Below are 26,984 nucleotides of genomic sequence, written 5' to 3'. Positions count from 1 at the left end.
GTATTTGTCAATCCTTCAATATTACTCCTAAAAATTATTAATTTTGACTAATAATTTATAAAAATAAAAAAATACAATTATAATAAACCCTAATTCACTTTAGTTAACAAAAATCCAAATTAGACCTCAAGAATATGCACAACAAGATTTGTATCCTGATATTTTCGAAAAATGATATATAGCCTACTGATATATACGAAAAATTTCCTGATATCTACGAAAAATTTCTGTTATGTAAAAACTGGTATGTACGAAAAGTTTCCCTGGAAAATTCCATGGGAATTTCCGGGGGAATTACCCGTGGGGGAGAATATTTCAAGGAAAAGTCGGATCCTGGAATTTTGATAGATTTGATCTGGATACACATTATGTCTTTTGATCTAACTCTACCCTTTCCTCTAAGTTACAATTTAAAGTTTCTTTGTCCTTCTGCTCCCCTCAACATTCGCTAAAATTTTAAGTTTAATGCCTTTGGCCTTTTCCAACATAAATTTAAAGAACTTTTGCCACGAAAGAAGTTTTCAAAGAAATGTAAAGAGTAACTTTAAACAGAAAATGAGCAGAAATGAAGTCAAATAATCTTTCAAACACCAAACAACCATAAATCACCATCAATAAAAAAAATGGAACCCAAAACAAACAGAAATCACAATAAATAGTTGTGATTTCTGTGAACCACAGAAATCGTGATTATTGATTAGTCACAATCAATAGTAGTGACTGCTACTATTACTATTATTATTATTTCAACAATATGCCAGGTGTAGTAGTAGCAGCGGTAGAAATAGTAGTAGTAATAGTAGCAGTAGTAGTATTAGTAGTAGCGGTAGTAGTAGCAGTAGTAGCAGTATTAGTAGTAGTAGCAGTAGTACTAATAGTAGTGATAGTAGTAGTAGTAGTAGTAGTAGTAGTAGTATCATGCATATATTGGCTTTTCGTCAATTGATCATCCCTCTCATCATTCCGTGAAAATTACAACTTAGTATAATTCATTCATGCCTTTTTGGCAACCCAAAGGCACCCAGTGTATTTTCATTTAGTTCAACACTTCCCTCAATATTCTTGAAAGATTCACCTGAATGAGCTTGGCCTCTTAGGACACAAAGGGTCAAACATGCCCCGTTTGCCGAAAACAAATATAAGCAATGGATGAATTGTACAACTTACAGCACTTGTTCCAAGGGCTGTTGGGGGTTGTCATCCTAAAAAACATAGTTGTTCGACCTTCCAATATGCTGAACAAGGTGGTTATCTCTAATTTTGATCAGATGTCTTTGGAGAAAAATGTTGCGTGTAAAGGGGCTGGTTGCCCTCCTATCACTTTCGACTCTTTAAAATGGCACCAGAAAATTTAATTTCCTGTCGAATAAACCTGCTCCAAAGTTTCTATGATAGCTCTTTCTATTCAATATGCCATGGTAAAAAAAATAAACAAAATACAAATAATACATTGTGCCCATATCGTTCTTAACCTGGAAAGGGCGATGGCGCTGATTATAATACTACATATATTACAGTAAGAAAAGAAAGCGAATTCAGTAAACGATATGTTGGAAGACCAGGAGATTTAGAAATGGAAGTGTGAAGTCGTAGCCTCGGGGCCCCTTGGAGTTTACCTGCAACGGAAGGAAGTCTGGGGACATGATAGTTATCTTAAAAGGGTTTAAACGGTGTAGAAGTTCATTGGTCTTGGAGGGTTAATGTCCTAGCATTTGGAGAATGGAAGAAGGGCTTATGGAAAATATGGGTAATAGACAGTCCTTACTCGTGACCCATGTTTGGGGATAAAAGTGAAGATCAGCTTCACTTCATGGTTCTCTGTGCTGTATTACAGGAAATAAGAAAATAATTATTTTCTAGTAATTTAGGGTCAAGTGATCTATGGTCAAGTTTGGTCTCTGTAATGGGATCGAAGTACTATGGGACAATAAAAAAAATTGCACATTATGTTAAATTGTGAATGACTCAGAGAGAGAGACTTGTAAGGGGAGGGGGATGGTTGAAATGTTTTATTTTTCCTTTTGTTGCCATTGCAATTGTGGGTTTAAAGGATTTAGACAATATCTATCATGTGTGCAACATTTTGTATAATTATATGAGTTAGTTTTATCGTATTATGTGCTTTATTGTGTTTGTTTTGGCACTTGGTATTAACCAAGAGACATATAGCAATCGCAAATTCTGTCGGTCTGTCGGTCTATCTGTCGGTCTGTCGGTCCCGGTTTTGCTACTTTAGGCACTTTCAGGTAAGCTAGGACGATGAAATTTGGCAGGCGTATCAGAGACCGGACCAAATTAAATTAGAAATAGCGGTTTTCTCGATTTGGCCATATGGGGAGGGAGTGGGGGACCGGTTAATTCGGAAAAAAAAAAAAGTATTTTTAACTTACGAATGGTTGATCAGATCTTAATGAAATTTGATGTTTGGAAGGATATCGTGTCTCAGAGCTCTTGTTTTAAATCCCGACCGGATCTGATGACCTTGGGGGAGTTGGGAGGGGGAAACCTAGAATCTTGGAAAACACTTAGAGTGGAGGGATCGGGATAAAACTTGGTGAGAAAAATAAGCACAAGTCCTAGATACATGATCGACGTAACCGGAAAAGATCCGCTCTCTTTGGGGTAGTTGGGGGGGGGGGGTTAATTCTGAAAAATTAGAAAAAATCAGGTATTTTTAACTTACGAATGAGTAATCGGATCTTCATGAAACTCCATATTTAAAAGGACCTCGTAACTCAGATCTCTTATTTTAAATTAAATAAAAAAAAAACAAGTTTTTTTAACTAAAAGTAAGGAGCGACATTAAAACTTAAAACGACCAGAAATTACTTCGTATATGAAAGAGGCTGCTTCCTCATCAACGCCTCGCTCTTTACGCTAAAGTTTGACTCTTTCTCTCAATTCTTCTTTTTAAAACAGTAAAAAACTTTAGCGTAAAGAGCAGGGCGTTGATGAGGAAGCAGCCTCTTTCATATACGAAGTAATTTCTGGTCGTTTTAAGTTTTAATGTCGCTCCTTACTTTTAGTTAAAAAAACTTGTTTTTTTTTTATTTAATTTCTGGACGTTTTTGAATCAATGCATGTTTTGATTTTGGCTCTCCGCAGAGGAATAATTAAAACAAAATTTGCATTTTTTTTGGCTAAATGGCTTTCTCATAATTTTGATCGAATGATTTTGAGAAAAAAAGAGCGGGGGAGGAAGCCTAGTTGCCCTCCAATTTTTTGGTTAATTAAAAAGGCAACTAGAATTTTTAATTTTTTACGAATATTTTCATTAGTAAAAGATCTACGTAACTTATAAATTAGCTTACGTAAAGAACTTTTGTATTCTCATATTTTTATTACATATATGAGGGGGTTCGCCCCCTTGTCAGATCCTCGCTCTTTACACTAAAGCTTAAATTTTGTCCCAATTCATTAAGAATGACCCCAGAATCACAAAAGCCGTAGAATAAATAGTTGAAATTACTAAAAATACTTTAGCATAAAGAGTGAGGAATTAGAAGGAGATGAGCCCCTCAAATGGGTAATAATTTCTGTTTGTGTTAAGTTTTAATGCTGCTCCTTACTTCCAGCTGAAAGAACTTTTTCATATTTATTTTTTCATTGTTTTTTTTTTAAATAATGCTAGTAAATCCTGCGCTCCCTTCATGGAGATTTTCTTCCCCCATGACAAACTATCGATGGAAAGTTCCCCCAGAATATCCCCCTCTTCTCAGCCCCTCCCCTAACCAAAAAAAATCCTCCTGAAAACGCCTGTACATTTCCCAATAACCATTACTATATGTAAGCACTGGTCAAAGTTTGTAACTTGTTGCCCCTCCCACGGGGACTGTGGGGGAGTAAGTCGTCCCCAAAGACATAGTTATAAGGTTTTTCGACTACGTTGAATAAAATGGCTATCTCAGAATTTTGATCCGTTGACTTTGGTAAAATAATTAGCGTGGGAGGGGGCCTAGGTGCCCTCCAATTTTTTTGGTCACTTAAAAAGGGCACTAGAACTTTTCATTTCCGTTAGAATGAGCCCTCTTGCAACATTCTAGGACAACTGGGTCAATACGATCACCCCTGGGAAAAAAAAGAAACAAAAATCAAAAAAACAAATAAACACGCATCCGTGATCTGTCTTCTGGCATAAAATTCAAATTTCCACATTTTTGTAGATAGGAGCTTGAAACTTCTACAGTAGGGTTCTCTGATACGCTGAATCTGATGGTGTGATTTTCGTCAAGATTCTATGACTTCTAGGGGGCGTTTCCCCCTATTTTCTAAAATAACGCAAATTTTCTCAGGCTCGTCACTTTTGATGGGTAAGACTAAACTTGATGAAACTTATATATTTAAAATCAGAATTAAAATGCGATTCTTTTGATGTAGGTATTGGTATCAAAATTCCATTTTTTAGAGTTTTGGTTACTATTGAGCCGGGTCGCTCCTTACTACAGTTCGTTACCACGAACTGTTGATCTCAACCGGATGCAGTGTCACTGGGAGGGGGGGGAATCTTAGAAAATACTTAAAGCGGAGAGATCAGGATGAAACTGGATGGGAAGAATAAAAACAAGTCTAAGATACATGACTGACATAACCGGACCGGACCCGCTCTCTTTGGTGGAGTTGGGGGGGGGGGGAGGGGTTAATTCGGAAAAATGAGGTATTTGCCACTTACGAACGGGTGATCAGATCTTAATGAAATTTGATATTTAGAAGGATCTTGTGCTTTAAAGCTCTTTTTTTAAATTTCTTTTTTTAGATCCTGTGACGCTGGGGGAGTTGGAGGGGGAAACCGGAATTCTTGGAAAACGTGAAAATTGGGCTATTTTAATCATTCAAATAGGTGATCTGATCTTAATGAAACTTGATATATAGAATGGATGTATATATGGAATATATGGAGTATATATGTATATATGGAATATATATGGAGGAGGGAAACAGAATTCTTGGAAAACACTTAGAGTGGAGAGATCGGGATGAAAATTGATGGGATGAGTAAGCACAAGTTCTAGATACGTGATTGACATAATTGGAACGGATCCGTTCTCTTTGGAGGAACTGGGGGGTGTTAATTTGGAAAAATTAGAAAAATTGAGGCATTTTTAACTTAAGAATGGGTGACCGGATCTTAATAAAATTTGATATTTAGGAGGATTTCAGGTCTCAGAGCTTTTATTTCAAATCCCGATCAGATCTGTTGACATTGGGGGGAGTTGGAGGGGGAAATCGGAAATCTCAGAAAACGCTCAGAGTGGAGGAATCGGGATGAAGCTTGGTGGATAGAATAAGCAAATGTCATAGATACTTGATCGACGTAACTGTACTGGATTCACTCTCTTTGGGGGAGTTGGGGGGAGGGGTTCAGTGATTTGGCGAGTTTGGTGCTTCTGGACGTTCTAGGACGATGTAAATTGGTAGGTGTATCAGGGAGCTGCCCAAATTGACTTGATAAAGTCGTTTTCCCAGTTTCTACCATCTGATGGGCTGAAGGGAGAGGAAAAATTAGAAAAATGAGGCATTTATAACTTACGAGTAGGTGATTGGATCTTAATGAATTTTGATATTTAGAATGACATCGTGACTCAGAGCTCTTATTTTAAATCCTGACCGGCATTAAGCCTCTGAATTTTCTTTTAAATCAATCAATTGATTCATAGAATTTTGTTAGAGCTCATACCATATGAGCTCTTGGCTCTTAGCTCTTCTGGCCTCGTCACAAGTACCATATGAGCTCTTAGCTCTTGTTTTTGTTTTGCAATTGTTTTATTGTTTCATTTATATGACGTGCCATGTTTTGTTATGTAATTTATTATTAGGTGCTGTTATTTTTTGTCATTTTTTATTGCCATGGCCCAAAGTGGCTTTTATTGCAATAAATATCTCTCTGTCTATTTATCTATACGTCATTTTGCAACATGCCAGGACATGGTGCTCTTTGACCTTTCTCACTGCTTAACCATGCATAAATTATGAGTCTTATAGGAGCTTATAATAAAATAAAACTGATTTATTACTGTGGATTATATGTAGAATTGGTTAATCAATTAAAAAACAAACAATTCTCCCTTTTCCTTTCTCCAACAGTACCTGAATGTTTCGACTCTACCCACCAAGTAGTGCCCAAGATATATCAGATATGTCAATTAAGGACCTGAATGAATATAGTCTCTTTTGCTTTACCTCTGTCCCCACTAAAGTCAAAATTATGAATCCAATCGATTTTCCTACCCTCAAATACTCCCTCAAAGTTTCAACTTCATACATTAAGGTCTAGCCAAAGTCCAAACATTTAATTCCCTAGTCAATTCTTTTTCTTAGGCGGCAACTCGGTCAAATACAAAGGTAACAGTTTTCTTCGTCGCTTCAACTAAACAAACATAAGAAGGTTGAACTTAAGGGGTTTCTCACTCAAAGTTACAATTAGGTGCAGGTTATCCTTAGCAATTTTTCTTGTTATTATTGATACAATATAATTTTTTTAAGTATTTATTAACCGGCAGCTTGATGTCTGCACGCTACTTATTCTCTAGACTCTGTTTAAACAGGTTACAACTAACTAATACTTGACTGAATCGCTCCTGAACAATCCGAGTGGTTATTCCATTGGTGTAATTCAGGCATTCTCACACTTAGGCGGTAACTCTTTCTCACTCTTAGGCGGCAACTTTTTCTTAGGCGGCAACTCGGTCAAATACAAAGGTATCAGTTTTCTTCGTCGCTTCAACTAAACAAACATAAGAAGGTTGAACTTAAGGGGTTTCTCACTCAAAGTTATGATTAGGTGCAGGTTATCCTTAGCAATTTTTCTTGTTATTATTGATACAATATAATTTTTTTTAAGTATTTATTAACCGGCAGCTTGATGTCTGCACGTTATTTATTCTCTAGACTCTGTTTAAACAGGTTACAACTAACTAATACTTGACTGAATCGCTCCTGAACAATCCGAGTGATTATTCCATTGGTGTAATTCAGGCATTATCACACGCTCCGATTAAAGCTGGATCTAGTCTTTTGAGGGGAATTTTTGACTTCGGAACACAAATATGTAAAGTATTTGAAGGGACTGCAGCCAGAGAGTATATATTATAGAAACAAGTTTCTGATTGTTGAATAGAAAATTTTTTTGCACTATTTTTTTATACCCCACAACAACAGTGTCAAGCATAGCAATCTAGAATGCAAACCCCAAACAGGTTTTATAATTATTTTGGATTTATAAAAAAAAAAATTGTCGGCTTTAAGATCTGATTAGATCAAAATATTCACAAGATTTTTTTTTTATTTCTATTGATATAAAAACCGCCGAAATCACTAATTCAGGAACGCCAGTCAAACTCGAAATGTTTAACATGGGAGGTACAGGAAAATTCCTTGAGCGTGGGTCCTGCCTTAAGCCATTCCCACGATATTGTATAAAACATGAAAGAGCAAACGCCCAGAGTATCTTTTGACTTACTCTGGTGCGTAGGTACGCTTGTTGTCTTTAGATATTTATTGAAATTTTCCACAAAACAATTTTTCATTGAAATGTAAAGAGTTCCATTAAACCAAAAATGAGCAGAAATAACACCAAATAATCTTCCAAGTGTAAAACTACCACATATTACTATCACTAAATAAATGAAAGTCAAAAAGAACAGAAATTATAAAAAAATAGCAGAGTTAAACTTAAAACGAGCAAAAACTAACATAAGTAGGACTGATAGACTCCGTGTCTTCTCAAGACTAGAACATACTTTGTGCTTTACTGAAAAAAAAACAAAAAAACATGAATGTGGATTTTCAGTTTTTGACCTATACTGATATTTATTCCTTAAAGTTTTGATAATTTTATATTTATAAAAGTTCAAAAAGTGACATCATTTAAAATGAATATCGTTTTCAGTAAAGCACAAATTATGTTCTGGTCTTGAGAAGGCATGGGGGACATTAGCTCGTTTTGAGTTTGACTCAGCTATTTATTGTAATTTCTACTCGTTTGCAGCTATTTACTTTCTTTGAAAAACTTGTTTTTGGGAAAAGTTTTTTAAATTAATTTCTGTTCGTTTTCCATTGACAGAGCCTTTCTCGTGGAAGAAATAATGTTTTATATTATTTGGCTTAAATACATTAAGCCGTTCCCACGATATTGCATAAAACACGAAAAAAGCAGGGGCCTAGAGTTTCTTTTGACTTACTCTGGTTCGTGGGTACGCTTGTTGTTTCTAGATATTTATTTTAAAAAATTCCACCAAACAGTTTTTTATAGAATAGCAGGGGCCCAGAGTTTCTTTTGACCTACTCTGGTACATGGGTACGCTTGTTGGTTCTAGTTATTTATTTAAAAAAAAAAATTCACGAAACAGTTTTTCATAGAAAAGTAAAGAAATCCATTAGGCCCAAAATGAGAAGAAATAATGTCAAATAATCTTTAAAATGTAAAACTACTACAAACTACCATCAATAAGCAGATTAAACTCAAAAGGAACAGAAATTGCAATAAACAACCGAGTCAAACTGAAAACGAGTAAAAAATAACATGGGTAGGGCTGATTACCCCCATGACTTCTCAGAACCAGAACATGATTTGCATTTTACTGAAATAAAAAAAAGCCGATGGATTGTCAGTTTAATTACATATACTGATATTTATTCCTTAAAGGTTAGAAATTTTTTTATTTATGAAAGTTAAAGAAGTGAAAACATACAAAAAGTATTTTAAACGTCTTCCATTCGCTTTCAACTCTTAAAAAGGGCAATAAAACTTCCAACTTCAAATCAAAAGAGTTCCATCTAATCCAAAGCTTATACGACCACCCGTTCCATAAAAGTCTTATGTGCTTCGGGGCATAACTTATAACCCTTACCCCCAGACTTTTGGGGATTCTGTCAACCCCAACAGCCTTGTTATGAAACATCCGCTAAAAAGAACATTTGAAAATTTTATATCCAATGAGCCCCTTTCGGAGCATATAGGACCAACCTTTCCATAAGAACCTTCTATGCCCTCGGGGTATAATTTGCAATCCCTGCGTTGAGGGCTTTGGGGGAAGGGTTTTCATCCTAAAAGACTTAATTTCCAAACCTTTCAACTAGGCTGAACAACATGGTAATCTCAAATTTTGATTAGATGTGTCTTGGAAATTGCGTGGGGAGGTCACCCTTCAATCACTTTTGAGTGCTAAAACGGGCACTAGTCCTTTTAGTTTACAATCGAATGAGACTTTTTAGAAGTTTCTATGACAGTAAATGGGCATCTCAAAGTTTCTGTCAGAGGCATTTCAGGAGAATTTGAGGTGTGGGGAGGTATCCACCGTCTGATCACTTTGAATCTTAGAATGGGCACTAGAACTTCTGATTTGCAATGCAACGAGTCCCCTCCGAAGTTTATACGATAACCCTTTCCATAAAAACCGTATTTGCCAAAAGGGCAAAACTTAAAACAATTTCCCTGAGGGCTACTGGGGGGGAGAGGGGTTGTCATCCAAGAAGACATATTTTTTGGACCTTTTAACATCGGAGAACGAAATGGCTACCTCAAATTTTTTGGATGCGTTTGGGGAAATGATGAGCACGGGAGGGGGTGGATTGATTTCCAATTACTTTTGACTATTACAAAGGGCACTAGTCCTTTCAATTTCCAATCGAAATGAGCTCTTTTCGACGTTTCTATGACAACTCCTTCAATACAAAGTGCCCTGGTCTAAAAAGATGAATAATACATTGTGCTCACATCGCTCTTTACTTAGTGAACAATCTTGAGTAACGCTGTGAATCTCGGCATAGTATACGAAATGCAAGAGTTCACTCTAAATACGACTAATCAGGAACGGAAAATGATTGGCCCCATTCTAGGCACCTAGCCCCTCTCTCTCACAAAAAAGGTTTGATCTTTTTTACCCATAGAACTATCTCTGAAAATTTATAGTTAATTACAAATCAGACATTAAAAGTTTTTCGCTCTAATCCATAAGGAAATAGGGTTTAAAACAATGACGAATTTCCCTATTTTAAGATCATTACCCCTGAGGATATGATGACGATCATGTCCTCGTTGGAAGCGCACATATTGGACCTTTCAGTTATTCTGAACAAAATGACTATCTCAAAATTTTGATTGGATATCTTTGCGGCTTAAAGAAGTAATGGGTAGAAGTAAGGAGGGTAATAATGGGTAGAAGTAATGGTAAGAAGTAAGGAGGGGGGTCTTTTTGCCCTTGAATCCTTTTCTATTATTATAAAAGCTGATAGAACCCCTTCTATAGTTTCTATGCGTACCACTTCCATTCGAAGTTAACCGGTTAAAATATATAAGGAAGCGCTGGACGGGTTATACTACCTTTATATGTAATTTTTTTTTTTTAGTTTTGTAACCTATTCTAAGTAAAATTGCTATTTTTTACTTATGAAGCACCGAAATTTTACGCCAAGTGGTTCGATAGGATGACCCCTAGCGAAAAAAAGCAACACAGAGATAAAGAAAACAAAGCAAATATATAAAAAACAACAATACCAAATTTCGTATTTTCATTGTTAGAAGCATTTCTGCTAGAAGGTTTCTGGGCATTCTGAATTTGATAATACAGTTTTCATCAAGGTTCAATCACTTTTGAAGCGTATCTCTCCCGACTGCACCCCTACGTCTAGGACTATGCAAACTTATCGATGCTAACAACTTTTGATGGTTACTTTTCAATTTTGTTTTTACATGTTTGCTTTTTTCCAACGTCTCGTTTTTAAGAGTTTTGTTTTCTATGTGCACTTTCCGCTCTTTGATTGTAGTTCCTCACCACTGATTGGTTCGATTCTGAACTCGGATATTGATTTTTTTTGGTCTAAAATGTTTCGAAAGACAATTCGGATAATATAAATTTTATATGAAAAAATATACCCCTTAAAGTGGAACTAAATATTGACATTAAGACTAAGAAAATATTATCCTATATATGTGGGGGGCTACCGTCTCGTCAACCCTCAGGTTTATACTAAATTGTATTTCTTTTTCTTATTGCTTTAGGAACAAGTGTCCTTGCTCAGGAGCAACATTACAGATTTCCGTTTTTTTTCATAGCATTTCGACAATCTTTCCGATCTGATATCCGAAAGCAAAAGGCTACCAGCTTCTCAAGAAAATGGAAGGAAACGAATTTGAGTTAAATAAGTAATATTTCAGGTCAGACGTTTAAAAAGGGACATTGGTAAATAACACACGTTAAATTACCTGCTTGCAACGTACATGGCACACTCTGGAATGCTTTCAATAAAGGCCGTATTCAAGCTTTACCATAAATAGCGAGCGGTTGCAGGAGGAGGTAGCCCACCTTATATGTAGGATAAATCCTGTTCGTTTTCAGTTTTAATGTGGTTCATACTTTCATTTGGAAATTGCTAATTATTCTGACTTAGTAAATATTGAATGATGAGATTAATAATTCTTTACCAAGGTTCATAAATTACAGATTTAGAATTTTGCAGAAGAACTATGCTTCCCAGAATACTTTCAATTAAACTGAAAATTAGAATATACTTTTGAAATATTCTTAAAGTGATTATTTACTCTTTCCTAAAACTTGGTCGGTTTTCAAACACAAAGTTTTAATTTATTTTTAATGTTGAGGAAAAAGAACACTGATAGAAAATTGTTCTTACTAGAACTACGGAAATTCAAGTTTGCTAGTCGTAAAAGCTAATTTTCAAAAAGAATAATTTTTGCCTGAGTGGTAACACATTATCTTATCAAAGGAGCTTTTCAGATATGGATATCTACTTTTCAAGAAACATTTGCTTGAATTTTTCAACTTGGCCTTTAGCAAAAAAAACAAATACTTATCGGCTGTTTTAAAAGGGAAATACCTAAATGTAGGAAAATTTCAGCGTAAATTCACTTTTCGATTAGACACAGTAGCCTCATTCTTTCAACTTAAACCATGGCACCACTTGTTTTCTTAAAACTTGCTATCACGAAGGTTTGAAAAACGCAGTGTTAGAATTTTAAGGAGCTCTTTCGTAAACTTCTATGAAAACCAATTCAATAAGGTGTTAATTCCCTTGGAAAACTGGAGATATTCAGGTTCTAATCCTTGTGAAACATGATTTTCAATACTTTTTGACTTTACACCTAAAACCCCACATATAAGAGTTTTCAAATTTAAACAAAAAATACAACACTAGATAATTCACTTTGGCATAGCACTTCTGTGGAGTCTTTCAACCTTTAGTAAAAGGACGATCTCTTTTGTTAATTAAAAAGGCTGCTATAACTTCAGATTTCCGCTCGAGAAAACCCATAATGGATGTTTTTAAGTAATTTGACACGAATGCCCCTGGAAAAGATAAAGAAAATAGTAACCATGACCATCTTTTTCAGGGGGTTAAAATTCATTTTTTTAGATAGGAGACTGAAACCTAACAATGCGCTTCACAAAACTCTGACAACTACCCTTTTCTGTAGTCAATATTCACCCCCTTCGACCTCGCCTCCCGCGTTCTGCTTCAACGAAGATCCCCCTCCTTGACACAATAAAAGTGTCCACTGAAATACATAGAAAAACTTTCATCCCTTGCATGTTTGACACATTCAATCAGTGAATCTATCCCCCCCCCCCTTATCTCTTTTTTCACCTTATAATTTCAAATGTATATTTTGCAAGTTTTTGGCTTCCGATTTTTTGATGCCATAACTAAATTGCTTTTGTTTTAATTATTTCATTCACTTTTAATTTTACGAGCTTTTCTTCGTTTTGACATTGACCTTTTAATTTTTGAGTTTTATTTGTTTTTGGCATTTTTATTTATTTGACATTGACCCTCTTATAATTTTTTCGTTGTTGTTTGTTTTTGGTTCTTCTTTGTTTTATTGACGCTGAAGTGCGAATCCGGCCAGTTTGGGCTTGTGATAGCCATTTTTCAGTAACAAATCTGATCTCTTATCTATGTGTGAGATTTCTCAAAAATTTTTAATCAGAAATTTTCTCAGAAATTATATGATTTTTATTAATTTCTCCTTTTCTTTTTTCTAAATTATCCAGGTTATTTTGGCTATTAATTTTTGAAAGGTAAATTTAAGCAATTAATCCGCTGATTTCAAACTTGCTCGAAAGAAAGTTCTTTTGAAATGTCTTTTGTTATGAAAATTTAGTCTTTTTAGTTTCGGCTTGTATGAGCCAAATCAGTAATTCTAAGGATCAACACGGTAAACTCTTAGAAGAAACTTTTTTAGGGTATTTTTTTATAATTGGGGAAAGACGACTACTGTGATTTGTGATTGGGCCTATTCAACTCAATTTGGACAAATGATTCAGTAAATGAGCTGTGGCTGTTTTCAGTAGTGTCTTTATTCTGTTACTTAAACAAAAGCCAAATTCCTTCCGATAAAGACCGCCCTAATGGCAGAGAATACAGAGATAGAAAAGCATTAAGATAAGAAATTTTGGCTATAGGCAGCGCCATATCACTGCCTAAGTAAAAAGTGATAAGGCTTCATTGGTAAGCAATATCTTATCGCAATTTGTTACTTATTTTTTCCCCAGACCACTTCGCATAGAAGGTTTTGTCGTGGAAAATTTGGAAAGGACTCATTTGAATAGACATAGAAAGTCTTAGAGTTCTTTTTAAGTCAAAAGGGATTGGAAGGCAACACCCCTTTATGCTGCTCTACCCAAAAAGACTACCAATCAAAATTTTTAGATATCTATTATGTTCAAAATGCTTGAAAAGCCCAATAATCCTGCATCCAAAAATGATAATACCCCATAGTCATAGAATTAGGGCTCTAATTTATACAAGTTGTCCATTGTTTTCCACCACAGCTTATGCGATCATCCTTTTTCTATATAAACCTTATTTGCCCCCTGGAAATAACCTACAATCCTTTCCCTGAGGGGCTCAGCGGGCTGGTGATCAGAAGTTCTAATGCCTTTTTATGATTGAGAGTGATACCCCCCCCGTATACCCCCCCCCGCACCTCGTACTTTCCTGAAATTCATCTGAAAGAAATTCTAAGATTACCATTTGTTGTCTAAAAACTTCCAAAAGAGCTTATTCGATTGGAAATTGAAAGGGCTAGTACCCTTTTTAATAGTTGAAAGTGTTTGAAGGGCAATTAACACCCCCTCCCAACCCCGCCCCCCTCCCTTCCCCATATAGATTCAACCAACATTTTGAGATCGCCAATTTGTTCAACATAATTCAAAGGTGCGTAAATTTTGTCTTTTAGGATGCCACCCCCCCACCCAGAGCCCTCAGGGCATGAGTTGTAAGATATGCCCTGGGGGAAAATAAGGTTCATAGAGGATGATCGTATAAACTTCGGGGGTGGGAGGGCTCATTGGATCGTTAATCAGAAGTTCTAGTGTTCTTTTTAAGGTTGAGAGAAAAGGGTGAAACCCTCCCCACCCTCCATCTTCTTATTTTCATAATCAAGATCATATTTTCAAGGGTTTTAAGTTATGCCCTGGGGGCATATAATGGTATATAAAAAGGGTGATTGTATAAACTTCGAAGGGGGCTCACTGGGTTTTTAACCAAACGTTATCGTGCCCGATTTAAGATTCAGAGTGATCAGAGGGTGGATACCCTCCACCACAACTCGTATTTTCCCGCAATGCATCTGATAGAAATTATGAGATGGCCATTTGTTGTCTTAGAAACTTCCAAAAGAGGTCATTCAATTAGAAACTGAAAGTGCTAGTGCCCTTTTTAGTAGTCGAAAGTGATTGGAGGGCAACTAACCCCTCCTTCTACACCCATCATTTCCCCAAACACATCCAATCAACATTTTGAGAAATCCATTTGGCTCAGCGTAATTGAAAGGTCTAGTAATTATTTCCTTAATGATGACAAACCCCCCACAGCCTTCAGGGCAAGGGCTATGATTTATGCCCTAGGGTCATATAAGGTGCATATAGAAAGGGTGATGATGTAAAATTCCAAAAGAAATCATTCGGTTAGAAATTGAAAAGACTAATGCCCTTTTTAATAGTCGAAAGTAATTGGATGGTAACTAACCCCTCCTCCCACGCCCACAATTTCTCCAAACATATCCAATCAAAATGTTGAGACAGCAATTTTATTCAACGCGATTGAAAGATCCTGTGATTATGTCCTTATGGATGACGAACCCCCCCAAAGCCTAAAGGGCAAGTGTTATAAGTTATGCCCTTGGGGAATGTAAGGTCTATATGGAAAGGCTGATGGAGGGAATGTAAGGTGAGTGATGGAGGGAATCTGGGGAATGTAAGGTCTATATGGAAAGGGGCTCATTGGATTGGTGATCAGAAGTTCTAGTGCCTTTTAAGATTGTGGGTGATCGGAGAGTGGATACCCCCCCCATCCTACACCTCATACTTTCCTGAAATATATTTAATAGAAACTTTTAGATGGCCATTTGTTGTCGTAAAAACTTCAAAAAGAGCTCTTTCGATTGTGAATTGAAAGAGCTAGTACCCTTTTTAATAGTAAAAAGTGTTTGGAGAGCAACTAACCTCCTCGCACACCCCCGACTTCCCCAACTACATCCAATAAACATTTTGAGATAGCTGTTTTGTTCAAAGTAATTGAAAAGTCCATGAATTATGTCTTTGAGGATGGCAACTCCCCACCAACACCCCTCAGGGCAAGAATTATAAGTTATTCCCTGGGGACAAATAAGGTTTTTATAGAAAGGGTGATCGTGTAAACTTCGGCCGGGGCTCATTCGATTGGTAATTAAAAGTTCTAGTGTCCCTTTTAAGATTGAGATTTATCGAAGGGTGGATACCCCCTCCAGCTATTCGTATTTTCAAGATCAAGATCGTATTTTCAAGGGTTGTAAGTTATTCCCTTGGGGCATATAAGGTATATAAAGAAAAGGTAATCATATAAACTTTGGAGGGGGCTCATTGAATTTTTAAGAAAGTCTGGTAATTATGTCTTTAATGATGACAAACACCCACAGCCTTCAGGGCAAGGGTTGTAAGCTATGTCCTGGGGGCATACAAAGTGTATATAGAAAGGGTGATCGGGTAAAATTCGAAAAGGAGTCATTCAATTAGAAATTGGATTGCCTAGTGCCCTTTTTAATAGTCGAGAGTGATTTGACAGTAACTAACCCCTCCTCCTACGCCCACCATTTCCCCAAACACATCAAATCAAAATTTTGAGATAGTCAGTTTGTTCAACATCCTTGAAAGGTCCGGTAATTATGTCATTAAGGATGAAAGACCCCCCCCACAGCCTTCAGGGCAAGTGTTATAAGCTATGCCCCGGGGGCATATAAGGTAAATAAAGAAAGGGTGATCGCGTAAAATGCGGAGGGGGCTCATTGGATTGATGACCAGAAATTCTAGTGCCATTTTTAAGATTGAGAGTGATTGGAGGGTGAATACCCTCCACCACATCTCGTATTTTCCCCAAAATGCTTCTAATAGAAATTATGACACGGCCATTTCTTGTCTCAAAAGCTTTGAAAAGAGGTCATTCAATTAGAAATTAAAAGAACCATTGCCCTTTTTAGTAGCCAAAAGTGATTGGAGGGCAACTAATCCCTCCTCCGTTGCCCACCATTTCCCCAAACACATCCAATCAAAATTGTGAGACAGCCATTTTGTTCAACATAAATAAAAGGTCCATAAATTATATCTTTGAGAATGAAAACCCCACATGTTCTAGTGTCCTTTTAATGATTGAGAGTGATTGAAGGGTGGATATCCCCCCTCCACATCCTCGTATTTTCACGATCAAGGTCGTATTTACAAGGATTGTAAGCTATGTCCTGGGGTATATACAGTATATATAGAAAAGGTGATCGTATAAACTTGGGAAGGGGCTCATTGTTGAAGATTTAGAGTGATCAGAGGATGGATACTCCCCACAACACTTTGTATTTTCCCGAAATGCATCTGACAGAAATTTTGAGATGGCCATTTCTTGTCGTTGAAACTTCGAAAAGAGGTCATTCGATTAGAAACTGAAAAGCCTATTGCCCGTTTTTATAATCGAAAGTGATTGAAGGGCAACTAACCCCCCTCCCACGCCCACCATTTCCCCAAACACATACAAATAAAACTTTCCGATAGACATTTTGTTCAACGTAATTGAAAAGTCTGAAAATTATGTCTGTGAGAATGATGACCCCCCAGGGCACTCAAAACCTCGTATTTTCCCGTATTGTATCTGATACAAATTTTGAGATGGTCATTTGCTGTTGTAGAAACTTCTTAAAAGACTCGTTCGATTGGAAAATGAAAGGGCTAGTGCCCTTTGTATTAGTAAAAAGTGATCGAAGGGCACCAAGGTCCCCCCAAGCTTATCAATTTCCAAAACACATCTAATCAAAAGTTTAGATCGCCATTTTGTTCAGTATTGTTGAAAGGTCTGGAAATTATGTCTTTGACAACCCTCATACCTTCTCAAAACCAGAACATGATTTGCAGTTTTCTGAAAAAAAGGCTGTTGATTGTCAGTTTAGTATACATGTACTGACATATATTCCTTAAAACTTTAATAATTTTTGTTTCATTAAATTTAAAAAACTAAACTTATTTTGTTTATTTAAATCCTACAATAAATAAACGAGTCAACCTCAAAACGAGCAAAAATTAACATGAGTTCGTCTGACAACCCCCATGCCTTCTCAAGACCAGACCAATAATTAACACTTTACTGAAACAAATTATATTTAAAATGTTTTTACTTTGTGTTTACTTGTTTAAAATAATTTACTAAATATGTCAGGGAGGAATTCCCCCCCCCTTGCACTCCAATTACAACTTGACTGTCTGGTGCCCTTTTTAAGAGTAACAAGAGATTGGGGGGCAAGCAGTTCTTCTCTCTAGCCCATTCATTTCCCAAACGCATCCAGTCAAAGTTTTGAGACAGCCATTTTATTCAGCAGAGTAGAACGGTTAAGCAACTATGCATTTAGGGATTTTAGGTATGTCACCCCCCCCTCGTAATTATGCAATTGGCCCATTATATTTTAAAACTAAATGTTGCTCTAAAAATAAATCAAAAGGTATTGTGTTAAATGGTTGCCAATAAGACACCTCAGTATATCGAGAATAACTGGGGGTATTGAGTTAATACTTTTGGGAATACCACTATTACTACTTCTGTTCTTACAACTTATAACATGAAAAAAACTTCGTTTTCTTAAAGAGTTAAAGAGTCTGCGTCCCAAAGTCGAACCTTAAAACGTACAGGAATTAGGAGAGCCAGCTTCATTTTTCAGGTCAAATTCAGAGTCTATAAGATTAAATTAAAAAACACTGTTTGTGTCAGGATTAAAAATTGTTGAAAAAGTTTCTCCGACATACAAATAGCACCCCTTACTATGGATTCTTATAGAAGAAAACTGAAAAGCTATACAATTTTTTTTTCCACGAAAAAGACTAAGTCAATAAAAAACCAACAGAAATTAATTCAAAAATTTTTTTCCACAATACAAGTTTTCAAAGTAAAGAGCTCCATTAAGCCACGAATGACAAAAAAAAAGTCAAATAATCTTCCAAGCGTAAAACTATCAGAAATCACTATCAATAAATAAATGAAACTCAAAACAAACAGAAATTACAATAAATAACCGAGTCAAACTCAAAACAAAGCAAAATTTAGCAAAAATTAACATGAGTAGGGCTGATATCCCTTATGCCTTCTCAAGACCAGAGCACACTTTGCGCTTCACTGAAAACAAAATGCGATTAAAATATTTTCAGAGTTCAGAGTTTATTCACCAATAAATACGAGATGGAAATACAATACTCTTATTCCCCCTCGAAAGGTTCCATGGCTAGGTATACAAGGGGGATACAAAAAATACAATATAAGCAACAACCAAAAAAAGAGAACAATAGCCAAATAATATATAAAAAAAGAGTAAAGGTAAAGGATGCGGCATTAGACCCATAAGGATTAAGACCCTAAGGATTCTTTACTAAATGATCCTTAAGAATCCTTTAAAAGTCCCAAACGAGTGGCATCTCTGTACTGAACAAGGTAGTGAATTCCATACCTATTTACAAGCAATGAGGGGATTAAAATCTGATCTAATAGTAGGGGCAGGTGGGACGCAGATGTTATATGAAGAATGAAGGCTATACGGAACTGAATCAGAAATAAACACAGGAGTTTTTTGAAGAGATTTTGAAAGAATGCCGTGAATCTGGTGAAAGACAAAAGAAGCACAAGAAATAATGTAAATAGACTGTAGACTTAAGAGTTGCGTTGGTGAGGGACGGCTGGTGTCCATAACCAGACGCTGTGCTTTATTGTGCATAACAGAAAGAGACCACAGTGTAGACGGACAAGTAGACATCCATACAATGGGGGAATGAGAAATATATGACTGGACAAGGCAGAAACAAAGAACATTCAGAATAGATCCAGGAAATGTGTGTCTAAGTTTTTGAATGATATCCAAACTCCGTGAGACCTTAACCTTAATCGTGGCTATATGGATTCTAAGTTTCTTGATACCACAGTCCGTCTTCCCAAGGGTTCCAAGAGTAGTGTCATCAGCAAAAGCAACTAGAAAACCTTTATTAGAAGTAGTACTGGGACACAATCCAGCATCAGGATTATACAGCCTGCAGCATGCCAGAGGTCTGGTGTTTTATACCGCCAAAACCAAATCATTAACATAAATCAAAATGAACTGGCACTGAGAAAAGAATCCTGAGGGACACCATAATATACTTCAGAAGGGCTCCGGAAAAGGGGATCAATTCAAATAAACCAACCAGAAAGATATGAATCAAACCAAGAAAAAGCGTTTGATCTTATACCAATATGCGATAGTTTCCTAAGAAAATCCGATTAGTCAAGGAATAAAACGCTTTACGAATATCCAAAAATAAAGCTGCCGGGATATGACCAGAATCTATTGCCGAATGAATGAAATTCAAGAAAGCTACGCACGCTTGCTCTGCAGAGTGATTCGCTCGAAATTCATTTCGACTCTTGCTGATAGAAGAGCATCGCCAAGTGCTGAAAACCATGTTGTGACCAAGATGGGCCCAGGATTGCACAAAGCCTCCAACTTACTGGAGGTCCTAGGGACTTCTTGCTGTCCGGTTCTAAGCCGGCTTAAGCGCTTCGGTGTAGACTTGAGAAGATATGCTATTTTATATATTGCTTTTTCTGAGGCCAAAATAATTTCAAAGATTTTAAGAACATGAAAATTGGAACTTGGAATGTTACGACGCTAATTAATGTTTAGGCTCGGAAGGTATTAATAACAGAATACTAATTGTTCATTTTATGACTAAAAAGTTCATGGTATCAGTTATAGTAGTATATGCCCCTGTTGAACCAACTGATGGAGATACTAGTGACTCAGATGAATTTTACTTACAGTTACAGGAGCAAATAGACAGGGTACCATGTAGAAATATGGTGTTTTTGCTAGGAGATTTTAACGCCCAGGTTTGTAAAAATAAGGATAGATGGTATCCTAGCCTTGGTAAATTTGGTGTAGGAAAAGAAAACAGTAATGGCTGTAGACTTTTGCAATTTTGTAGGTATAACAACCGAGTTATAACCAATACGGTATTTGGTCACAAAATGGCCCATAAGTTGACATGGTATTCACGTGATGGTAAGACAGCAAACCTTTTTGATTATGTTATTGTAAACCAAAGACTAGCAGGATCAATACAAGATACTAGGGTGTATAGGAGTGCTGTTATTGATGTTATAAGTAAAGGTCACCATCTAGTACTGTCTAAGGTTAATTTAAAGCTGAAATTTCGTAAGGATAACTAACTTCCGGAAAGTTATGATGTTGGTAGACTCCAGGATGAAAATTTGAGAAAAACCTTCCAGGAACAGTTGAATACTAAACTTGATAGTTTAGAATTTGACAATGTGAAAGATGGATGGAATAATTTTAGAAAAACAATTTGTGTTGCTGATGGTTGCTGATGGTGTCTTAGGGAAGAGTGCTAAGACTGCAACTAGGAGTATTAGTGAAAAAGCTTTAGATTTAATAAAGAGTAGAAGGGGTTTGTACAAGAATTATCTGAGTGATAGGTCGTATGAAAACAAAAGGAATGTAAAGAAAGTGGAGAAAGCATTGAAATATGAACTAAGGAGATGTGAAGTGGAGGCCCTGGATAAGATTGCTGAGGATTTGGAAGATGCAGCTAGACGGCATAATTGTAAAATATTTTACTGGCATGTTAATAAATTAAAAGGGAGTAGTCAATCCAGACTAGTCACAGTTAAAGATAGAAATGGGGCCACATTTAGTGATAAGGAAAAAGCTGAAGAAAGATGGGTTGAACATTTTGAGAATGCGCTAAACCGAGATATAGTTGCAGGAAAGGATATAGATGAAAATGAAAAAGTTTGTGATACCTTGGATGTGAAGGAAGATTTGTTTAGTGAAGAAGAATTAGCGACAGTACTAAAAGGATTAGAAAATAATAAGGCTCCAGGTGCTGATAATGTGATAAATGGGTTTCCTAAATATGGTAGCTCTGAGGTTAGGAATATGCTACTGAAGATTATGAATATGATTTTTTTAAAAGGGGAAGTACCTAATGAACAAACACAAAGTAGAAACAATAGGGAAAATCTTTTCAAGACAGTGGAAATCAAATCTGTGGATATTTCGGCCCTATGTCCAAGGGCCGTCTTCAGCACAATACGAGAAAGAAAAGAAATATATATATATATATATATATATATATATATATATATATATATATATATATATATATATATATATATATATATATATATATATATATATATATATATATATATATACGTATATATATATATATATATATATATATATATATATATATATATATACATATATATATACGTATATATATATATATATATATATATATATATATATATATATATATATATATATATAAGATATATATATATATATATATATAGATATATATATATATATATATATATATATATATATATATATATATATATATATATATATATATATATATATATATATATATATATATATATATATAGGGTTATATTTAAGCATATAGAAATATATAATATGGCAGAAAAATCCATTCACTCAAGCGGAGACAGCATTTTATTAATTTTTATTCAATAATTCAGAATAAGTTTAGGATAAAAGACTTACGGAACATATATGTTCAAATTAATGTTGCTGTTCTTATCCTATTTTTTTCTCTATGCTCCTTCCTTTGGTGAAAGCTGGATAGCTGATAGACCGAGAAATCAAAATGATTTCTTCTTATTGTTATTGAGGAATGACCGAAAAATGTTTTTTATCCGTAAATATGACTGGTGTTTCTACTTTTTTGATTTGTAATCTTGTTTTCAGGAAGCGGGCTTGGTGCAGAATTGAGACTGAACGAATCGATGGCACTAAACGAAATGTCTCATAAAGAGCAAATATTATGGTCAGTTGCGTTTGTTGGAATGCTTGTGATTGCGATCTTAGGGAATTTCCTTGTCGTTTGGGTAATTCTAGGTAAGGTTAATGGTGTTTATATTTCAGCAATCGAAATGTACGAATTTACCGCTCTTCTGATGAAGAGAGATACAAATGTGAAAACTGATATTTCAAGCTACTTACTATTTTTCTGAACGATTTTAATATCAAAAAATACTATAAACCTACTAACCATGGCGGTATTGAAATGATAGAAGCATTATTTTGTATTGTTCACAATCAAAAAGTAACTGGCATTAAATTAAAAACATGCGTTAGCTGAAGTTCCATGAATACGTCAATTACTGAGAAATGCCCCATTTTCACCGAAAATACCTATTAAAATACCTCCATTTTCCGGAGGGGGAGTCACTAGGAAATGAGAAAGTAACTAACATCGTAAAATATGATAATATCGTAATTAACATTCATGCAAGGGTCAATGAATGAATGCATTTAATACCTATCAATGAAAAAAAACAGATGGAGCACAAAAAAAGAAAAAAAAAACACGAGACACTAATTCTTCTGACACAAACAAAACAAAACACATCAACCAGAAACAAATACCGCCTACTGCTGTAAAGTCTTGGACCGCGGTTGTGACTTGACTGACAAATTATATCGATAAATAAATTCTATAGAAGCACTTCTACAGAGTTTGTAACACCGCACTCGTGCAAAACATGCCCATTCCTTGTCCATAGTGGTAAACGTAGAAATTTTTTTTATATTTGTCGTACATTGAACTCAATTTCAGATAATTAGGCAAAACGATAATGTTGTACACCAGGGCCAAATAGACAACGGTTAAATTTCCACTTATTTGCAACTATACGGCTATACATAAAAGAAGACCGCTTCTAAAAATGAGAAAGCAGCAACCACCACGTCTCTAGTATTGATCGTCTGATAGGAAGCCCCAGATGTGCAATGCCATCCGCGAGCTCAACAATCAAATCACCAAGTGTGACGTTCCAACCAGCATCGAATTTCAAATTAAACAGCAATACTTCAGAATTTTCAGCATTAAACTGGAGTCCAATACTGGCATACTCTTGTTTCAATTTGATGAAATTATCTTCTAGTCTACGCAGAGGCTCAGGTTGAGTACGTCATCCGCACAACTAATCAAAGACAAATCAATACCGTGCAGAATATAAGTCATAAGTGGATTTGATTGTGGCTTTGCAATACTGCTAATAAACTTTGTCGGTGACGAAATAGCACCTTTTCTTACCCCTTTCTTTACTGGGAAAAAAAGGAATCCCTCGCAGATAAACAGTAAAATCACACATAAGGCTAGTACACTCATTAGCTAGTAAAGGAAGTCTAAGTTCTGATTTTAGATTTTCATACATGTCAGCCAGCGCCACTAGGATGCAGGGGTTAACACCAGTCAAACTCATATCCAATAAAATCTCCTCGTGTAGAAGCGAATCAAAAGCGCGCATTACATAATGGGCGGCTAAAGGAAGACTCTCACCGCCTTCTTCTGTATCAACTGAAGCAGATACTAAAAGAGAAACCCAAGCACCCAAGGAAAGACTGAAGACTGAACTGATGGGCCTGAACTATACATTTAGTTCGCAACTATTCAACTATCAAATTCGCAAAATTTTACAAAAAGCAGTTACAACCGTTATTGGGTGAAAAGACGAACACTCAGAAGGAGGTTCATTCTTCTTAAAGATAGGAGTCAAACATCCAATTGCAAAGGAATCTTCAATATTATTTGGTAAAGGCGGACTAAGCGTTTCATAAGCAGTTTGCCTCACAACGGCAAATTGTTATGCAGAAATCCCATCATATTCCCTAGACTTTTTATTTTTCAGTTTATCAATTACAGAAATAATCAGAGTTTTTGTAATGATCGGTCTCTGACTAGATGTATGCTAAAAAAATCTCGAAGTTTCTCTTATAACTATTTTGAAGACGTGGATCCAGAGCAGAAAATTCTTTTTTATAATTCTTAATCCTTGAAAAAAGTGGAATAAAACATAATTAACTTGAAACCAAAATTTAGTAGAAAAGCAAGCATTATGCAAATTATAACTATTTGGCCAACTGGGCTTTTCAGTTTCGATTTTTACTCCCCTAATAGGTACTGCTGATTTTTCTGCAAGAGAAAGGGTAGTACGTTCACTACAATAAACGATCACTCTAACTTGGAAATCGCATATATTCTTTCTTGAGCTCTTCGTCAATAAGTCAAACGGTATGTAAACCTTCAAGAGAACATCATTGCATGCATTCTGGGAAAATATTTGGAGACGCCAAACAACATTTGACTAACAACAAATTCCACAATAGTTACGGATGACTTATGACAAAAATGGTCCAAGTTAGATATACTGCACGAACTATGGATGTAAATTAAACTCTTATTATTTAACACAGCTACATAATCATCACCGAACAGACCGAAAATAATACATATTAGATCAAAATCAACAAAAGAACCGACCGGGATGGTTAGGTCACAATTGAAGTCATAAGCCACGATGGAGTATAAACCTTGCTATCTTGTTTTTAGCAAACATTTACAGAAACAAGTGGCACTAACGGCGAAATGTCTCTCAAATCAGTCGTCACAATAGTTCATGGGCAGATATATGTTCAGCATAATCCTATTCTGAATTCCAACTGCTAAAAAGTAACTTTCTGAATCAAAAATAGACGAATAAATATGCCTTCACATAGGTCACCAGACTACCACAGTGCCGGCAAAAGATTTAGAGTCGCGCAGCAACCGAGAATACTTTTGATTAATTGATAGTCCATTTTGAATGCATTGTGGCATTTTGATAATCAGAATACAGCAAATATCTTTTAATTTAGCTCGATAGTTCTTGTTGTAAAAGTAGTAGTTGAACTAGTATTTGCAATTATAAATGTCATATAGTTAGACCATAGATAGGGTCACCTAAAAATGTCTGATATAATAACCTGGAAATAAAAATGGCAATAGGGGCTGGCTACACTTTGACCACTCTTCAACATCTCTCAAAGTACCCTGAAAGTTTCAACTTTATTCCCTAATCCGTTATTTAGATATTTCTGATACGCCCTTAAGATGCCAATCATGAATATAGTGTATTCTGAATGTGTTTGACATTCTTTTCAACATTTCCCTAAGACCTCACCTTAATACCCTAAGCCTTTTTAGAGATCAAGGATCAAATATGTTCCTTTATTCCAACAAAAAAACTTATAGGTTAACAATGGGCAACTTCCATAACTTACTACTCTTGCCCCGGGTGCTGTGGGGGGCTTTATACATCCTGGAGGTATAGTTACTTGACTTTTAGACTATTTAGAGCAAAATTGTTACCACATTCTCATGGGGTGGTTTTTGAGGAGGAATTCCTGGGTAGGGTTGCTGGTTGTCATTCGACCACTTTAACTCGTAAAAGAAGCACTAGAACTTTCAATTTTCAATTAAATGAGTACCCTCGAAAGTTTTACGACCATTCTTTCCATTTAAAGTGGCTCCAGGAAAAAGTCATGGCTCTTTACTATTAGCAACTCTTGAGCGTTGCCTCTGACAAAGAAAATATTTGTCTACGTTAAAAGAAGAGATACTACCTTGCAACACCCATGTTGCAAGCTAAGTGCAAAAATGTTTTTGAGCACCGAAAGACATTAGTGATTATTTTTCTACCCCCCTTACCCGCATCATCCTTTTATATTTATCTAAAAGTTCTTGGAAATAAAAACAAGAGCTAAGAGCTCATATGGCACTTGTGACGAGGCCAGAAGAGCCAAAAGACAAGAGCTCATATGATATGAGCTCTAACAAAATTCTAAGATGAATAGATTGATTTAAAAGAATAATCAGAGGATTAATGCTGGTCGGGATTTAAAATAATATCTCTGAGTCACGATGTCCTTATAAATATCAAAATTCATCAAGATCAGATCACCCACTTGTAAGTTATAAATACCTCATTTTTTCTAATTATTCCTCTCCCTTTGGCCCCCCATATGGTCAAATCAAGGAAAACGACTTTATCAAGTCAATTTGTGCAGCTCCCTGACACGCCAACCAATTTTCATCGTCCTAGCACGTCCAGAAGCACCAAACTCGCCAAAGCACTGAACCCCACCCCCTAACTCCCCCAAAGAGAGCGAATCCAGTACGGTTACGTCGATCACGTATCTACGACATTTGCTTATTCTACCCATCAAGCTTCATCCCAGTTCCTCCCGTCTAAGTGTTTTCCAAGATTTCCCCCTCCAACTCCCCTCAATGACCACAGATCTGGTCGGGACTTGAAATAAGAGCTTTGAGCCATGGGTTCCTTCTAAATATCAAATTTCACTAAGATCCGTTCACCCGTTCTTAAGTTCAAGATACCACAATTTGTCTAATCTTTCCAAATTAACACCCCCCAGCTCCTCCAAAGACAACGGATCCGTTCCAATTATGTCAATCATGGATCTAGAACTTGTGCTTATTCTGTCCATCAAGTTTCATCCCGATCCCTCCACTTTAAGCATTTTCCAAGATTTCTGTTTCCCCTCCAACCCCCTATGTCCCCAGATCCAATTCGAGTCGAAAATGGATTATCTGAGACAT

General features: G+C 36.0%; 1 long non-coding RNA gene across 1 annotated transcript in view; it reads left to right on the top strand.

Annotated features, from left to right (window-relative positions):
• Positions 1 to 26,984, top strand: part of LOC136036611 (uncharacterized) — a 37,858-nt gene that overhangs the window by 655 nt on the left and 10,219 nt on the right. Inside the window, exon 2 of the long non-coding RNA XR_010619754.1 lies at positions 22,292 to 22,441. This is a non-coding gene — a long non-coding RNA (uncharacterized LOC136036611). The remainder of the gene's footprint in view (positions 1 to 22,291; positions 22,442 to 26,984) is intronic.

The sequence above is a fragment of the Artemia franciscana genome, chromosome 15, assembly GCF_032884065.1.
Source record: "Artemia franciscana chromosome 15, ASM3288406v1, whole genome shotgun sequence".
Taxonomy (NCBI): domain Eukaryota; kingdom Metazoa; phylum Arthropoda; class Branchiopoda; order Anostraca; family Artemiidae; genus Artemia; species Artemia franciscana.
Note: the sequence above shows the minus strand (reverse complement) of the source record. Positions and strands in the feature narration are given on the sequence as shown.